At 33.8% G+C, this 6,515-nt stretch overlaps 1 protein-coding gene across 2 annotated transcripts in view; it reads left to right on the plus strand.

The window, feature by feature from the left end:
- Positions 1-1,856: 1,856 nt before the first annotated feature.
- LOC106457306 overlaps positions 1,857-6,515 on the plus strand; it is a 96,612-nt gene continuing 91,953 nt past the window's right edge. For both annotated transcript variants that reach the window (XM_022383176.1, XM_022383177.1), the window contains exon 1: positions 1,857-2,974. The gene's annotated coding sequence lies outside the window, so the exon portion shown is untranslated. The remainder of the gene's footprint in view (positions 2,975-6,515) is intronic.

Below are 6,515 nucleotides of genomic sequence, written 5' to 3' on the forward strand. Positions count from 1 at the left end.
TGGACTTACAATGCTAAAACCCGTGATTCAATTTCACGTGATGGACAGAGTGCAGCTGGCTTATTTGTAGTTTTTTGCTAAAACAGATCTTTATTATATTCATTTGCAAATAAACATTCAAGATTTATTTTAATACTTTGTCGTTAATAAATCAGTTTACTTTGCCTATAAGTGTTCCATATTGACGTAATAAATATTCATTGAAAATATTGTAAAATATTCAAATTTAACAATTATAACTTAATACAAAGTAAATTGAAATTGAATCTTTTGTATTATTAACTCTTTTGCCAAAACTGTACAGCTTTGGATAGTTTAAAACAAAATATAATAAACACAGATATTTTAATAGTTGGCTTGAACATTTTATTTCACTTGGGTCGCGCGTCACATTGAAGTTAGCGTGCAGGGCTGCGGTTCTCAAGGTCCAACAAGGTCAGAATACGCGATATGCCGTTCAACAGGCTTTGCATTTTCTGTTGTGGGCGCGTTACGTTCTGGTTCAAAATATCAAATAACACATTTCTTCAGAAAGATGCTACGAACGTATCTGTAAAAAGAGACGAGTCTAATCACATTGTCTCTTACGTGTGGATATATAAACATGTATGATATAAATAGCATAATAAAGAATATTCTATAACCTCGATTGTAATATATCATTTCTCTTCAAATAACCCAAACTGCTTTCGCAGCTTCCCGATTTGCTACTCCGCTTGCAAATAGGGAAACTTGCTATAATCAAATATCCCCCCCCCCTCTTGATGCTGAACCTGCTTCCAGTCGTAATCTTTGAAACCTTTACAGTTAGCTCCTTAGGTACATTTCCAGAACATACGAACAGTTTTGAACAGCAAGAAATTTGGTTTTTGTAAACACATTTCTGCTGAAAGTAGCATCTCTTTTATTTTGGAATTTATAATTGTTTATGAATTATATACATACGTGTTACTACACCCACATGAATATGTAGTAATAAATGCCTTTACACAAGTTTGTTATATTCTAAACTAATCGTTACAGAAAGAAATGCCTGACAGGTGTTGATTAAGTTTCATTTTCATGTTTATTAATGGCAGCTTCTAATATCCTTCATAGAAACATATATATATGTAGTGTATATCATACATATACCCGATGAGTACCGTGTGTATGTAGATAATGTCTCGTGCTCTCATTGAATACGAAATAAAACTGGATTATATACAAATTCTGAGGAATTATTATCATACATACAGGGCTTTCAAGACCGTGTTTTCGTATAATTAAGAAACAACATTACTATGGAAAATTACATTGACAAAATGTAACTGTACTAGGTTGTGGAACAAAAAAATATATTTCTTGTTGAGGAAAAACACGAATAAACTTTACTTATCATCTTTCTGAATTCCACTTTTGTCTAGATTTTTCTTTTTTTTTCTATCGAGTATCGCTAATGAACTGGCATTCTGTGTAAATGCTTATATTTCTACGCACCAATAGCAACAAGGATACGTCATTTTTAGGCTACTAAGCGTAAACTGGAACTTGATTGTTTTGTGCTTTCATGAGATTAGGTCATCCTCACCACATACTGCTTACTTTAACTGTATTACTACGCTCAACATTGTAGTTTACGACAATATTATTAGATGAACACAAGATTTGATATCGAGATTAATTATCTCATCTTAATGGTTTATAAACACGAGTATAAAAATGTATGACACGTACAGGTATAGTACTCCAAACATAAAATATGGGGAATGTTTCGGCCACTTGGGGTAGGTACGCCAGGCTCGTTAAATGACGTCAGTGATCTTATTTTACTGATTAATAGTAGAGAGTTGTTTATTACGGTTAGTGGAGTAAGCATGTCGAAGGAACGTTTCCAAGTTCAGACGATTGTACCAGCGTGCAACCAGGCATTATTTTCGATTAGAGTGACACAGTATCGGTGAAAATAGTTCGAGTTTGTGAATAACAATACTCCGCTAACATTTTTCCAACAGAAACAATCTTCAGAAACACATGTGGTGCTATTCAGTCTTCATTTCGATACAGAAAGCAAGCCCTCTGTTGATGAAACTTCCTTCACACTCAACGAAGTCGCTGCATGGCCAGCTAGAAAGCTGGAAATAATTTGGATAGAAATATCACGGTGAAAGTGCATGTGGTGTCTGGCTTGCTAATACCACTGGATATCGCAGAGAAAAGGTTGAGACCGTCAGCAAGGTTTGCAAATACGATATTATGCGCACCCATCCCACGATCTTCCATCGATAGTTACTTACCCTATGCTACAGTATACTCGTCTCAGAGCCACGCACTTCTGTAAAACCCGTAATGACGGGAGTCGACTGGGGACAGTAGGCCAACAGTCTAGTTTTAGCGCAGTCGTATATTAGAGTTAGAACTGAAAGGGCGTGAGTTGAGAGTAGTATGTTCTATTTCTTATCATATGGTAGAGGCTTACTTTCAACAACAACATAAGAAATAGCATACTGCTTTTCGAAAGGAATATATTCTCTGAGGAATACCTATAAATTTGTGTTGTTTTTTTTTATCTGTGGAAGATCGATATGGCGTTACCTAACTTATAGTTATACTCTTACTGTTAGCGCCTTTCTCTATCTTACGCTTATTAGAAACTGGTGTTGTCGATCGGAAAGTTCAGTGAAGGAAGAAGGTTTCTGTGAGAGAGTGAATAGCCTACATTAATATTGGTGGTGCTTTTTTCAAAACGTTGGGATATGTTAAGGATCGGGCTTTGCCAATTATCATGTGAATATTTAGTTGACGTATGTGTTAGTATTCGAAGAGTGCTTAGGCGATAGGTTGTAACGTCACGTCACGAGCCTTGTTATTCTGATCTCAAGCTTTGTTTATTTGCTAGAAATACGTACGATAGTATTACGCCAGTAAAGATTTCGTTGTTTGCAAGCCAATGATAACGTTTTTATGTTATACATAACAGCAATGTTCTAGAAAGGTAGGTTTCGTCAGAGTATATAAATATTGAAATAGTAATATACTAATAATGAAAAAACACTAGTACTAGTAGACAGTGTGACCTAATTTCTGGAAACAGATTTTGAAATTCGTTTGTAATACTAATAGTGTTAGTAGTAGCAAGTAAGTGACGTACTTATTATCATGGCTGACCTAACATTAACAATAACTGAAGTTAGAGTTTAAGCACAATTTTGATATTTCCATTGTTTCAACTTTCAAGATACATGAATAATATTAATAGATATTAAAAAGGGACTTTCATTTTGTCTTATTAATTTTGAGGGAATAAGACTAATCTATTATCTTTTCAAAAAAGAGAAAATAAAAGCGATAATGCTTAGTAAACGTGTTACATCTTTATAATTCTAATCGAATAAACGTAGGCCTCAGACTTAACACGTATTACAATTTATAGAATTTCTCAAAATTATTAATATATTATTATAATCTCATAACAAAGTATATTCTTAGGGTATTTTTATGATTTAAACTGGCTGCTATTCTGTATGTATATGTATACACAGGGTTTTATATGATAATTTATTATTGGGACTTGAAGAAATCATTGCAAAACAAAAATTGTTGGAAAAACGATCCAGTTACGAATATTTTATTATTATTTTGAATAAAGGTTTCAGAAAGTATTGAGATAGACAGTATAGACCTGACTATACTCAATGTCTAATGATAAAACTAAACTGTAAAATACTAAGCCAGTAAGTGTATTTTACTTTAGAGAAGTGCATGAGGCCCTTCTGTAAAATTATAAAACTAAGCAAAGCCGGGCGATGTTATTTTTAGATTACCCTTACCACTACCAGTTAAAATTGTTAATGTGAGCTGAAACGAATTATTAAATTAACAATAAGTTCTGTGTACCAGCGATATTTTCGTTAACGAAAACGAAAAGGTATTACTTAAATGAAACGAAAACTGTTTCTTCAAGATGATGACGAACAAAGATTAAAAATCTCAAAACTTTCAACTAATTTTCTTTCAAAGGCAAGTGCTTTAGATTTTCTTATGGTATTGGAAAGAGCAATAAGGGTCAGTCTGTGAATGTTACCGAGTTTATTACAAGGCATAACTGTCAGCACAGAGTACGTCTTTTTGTCACGTACTCACAATCATAATGGAGAACTAGTAACTATAAGTTATTTTTCAAAATTGTTTTGTAAGTTGTATATTGTAAGTTTAAATATTTATCTCAGCTGTCTGGCCACTAGTAACTATAATCAGTGTTGTGGTTATGGTCTGGACTCTGGAATATAGCTAACTAGTACATTTGTAAGCTTGCGTTTTATCAAAGAAAGGAACTAACGACAAATTAAATTTTTATTACTTTTCATTTAATTAATATATTGTTCACAGTACAAGATGTAAATTGTCAGAGTAATTAAAACGGAAACTATTACTAAGAAGCAAAACGAAATAGAAACTAAAACTAAAAATACATAAACACCAAAACTAAAACTACTATTAACAAGCAGAACGAAATCAAAACTGAAATTATTTTTGAAACTAATATATCACTGCTGTGTACTAGTATATAACCATGTTAACATTAACCCTTAAAGTTAAAATAATTGGTGGTCAAAGCTTTTATGTTTTTCACGTAAAATAGATTTGCAAATAATTTGATTCTCTGAATAATCATAACAGTTAACACTTGTAACCCTTTTGTTTACTACTTTTTTGTAAAATATTTCTGACATTAGTTTACACACGTTTGTAAGATTAATGAATATGATATCAAATATGGTTTATTTTTTCTATTTTAATGAAATAGAAAAAAACAACTGCTGATTTTATACGCAAGACAAGTTTTGCTCTAATTTTTCGATGATTAATTTTACTTTTAATTGAAGAATTTAACATATTCATTTGTGACATTTAAATTACAGTAATGATATTTGCTGGGTAATTTTTGGCTTGCATCTGTCTTACGCTAGGAACTATACGGGTGTATAACTTTGCCCCCCTCCCCTCTTATCCCTAGCTTACGCCCATGCTTTTCGAATCCAAAAGCGGGCTGAAAAATACAAATAAGCTTATGATGTATAAAACATATCATCATCGGAGCCATTTTGAGATAATCTGTACTCTTTTAGCACAGATTGAAACTTGTTTGAACGTTTTTTTTTGTTTTTACTTTGTTTCAGAGTTTGGGTATGACTACTGTCTGATATTTTGTATCATGGAGTCGAGTTAGCAAGTTTAAAATCATAGAATAGGCATAATATCTGACATGTGATAATGATTTTTTTTCGATTTGTCGTTGGAAATTTTCACCACACTTAATGAAAGCTAATCGTGACACCTGAAAATAGAATGCAAAGTACGTTCCAGGAAGTGTGGTCTTCGATGGTTCATCTAACCCAGTGGTTCTCAACGTGGGCCATATGGCCCCCCAGGGGGCCACGCCATGTTTCTAAGGGGCGACACGAGACTGACGGAAAATTAGGGGGCCACAGTAAATTTTGAGTGGGCCACCGAAACTTCACTGCCCGAATAAAATATTTAAAATTGAATCAAAGGTTCCCTTCTTCCCGTATCCCCCACAGCTCAGAAGTCAAGTTACCAGACGCGACTAGTACTCGAGTAACAATCAAAATTACGGATTGGGTGGTGGATCCATTTGGGGTGAATGCGGTTGATGTTGACATTGCATTACAAGAATGTCTCATCGAACTGCAGAGTGATAAAACAGCCCAAGCTAGATTCAAACGTGACAAACATTATTTCTGGATAAATAGTGAAATAGCTAATAAGTTTCCACAGCTCTAGGAGAAGGCAAAGTTGTATTTTATAGCTTTTCCCACATCTTATCTGGTTTTAGTCGGGTGACTTATTTGCTATCAAAAATATGTAACCGCCTTGATGTTGTGAAGAGAGGAGATCTTTGCTTGTCACTGACCACACTGTAACCGGACATTCAAAAACTTTCAAGTGTTCATCAGGCCCAAGGATCACACTGAATAAAATGTCAAAGATTAACAGAATATTTTTACTTGTATAAGTAAACAATATGTTATAAACAAAATATTTAAAAAGAATACGGTACTATAAAAGTAATATAAATATATTATAAATCAACAGTGTGGAAATAAAGTAACTTCTTCCCTAAGTAACAGCGTCTACGAAGGGTGGGGCCACAGAGATAAACTCAAAAGGGAGCCACGAGCAAAAAAAGGTTAAGAAACACTGATCTAACCTATATAAAAGCTAATGTGTGTCATGTCACGCTTGATTTTTCGAAATAGGAGGAGTCATAAAAGCCAAAATTCATTTATCCAGATAGAATAGATCGATTACTCTCTGCACATTACGAGTTTAGTGACGGGGTGCATGGGGGCAGTGAGGGGGTGTCGTGAAACCTTACGAGTGTTGTGAGTGTTCATATAATAAGCGTGACGTAAAGACTTGGTGTGGGATCACCAAGCCCAGAGCCAAGTGCATAAAATGTATCTTGAAAGTAAAAATATCGATTCAGTTTTAAACTTAAATCGTTTCTGAAT

The sequence above is a fragment of the Limulus polyphemus genome, unplaced genomic scaffold (genome assembly GCF_000517525.1).
Source record: "Limulus polyphemus unplaced genomic scaffold, Limulus_polyphemus-2.1.2 Scaffold315, whole genome shotgun sequence".
Lineage (NCBI taxonomy): Eukaryota > Metazoa > Arthropoda > Merostomata > Xiphosura > Limulidae > Limulus > Limulus polyphemus.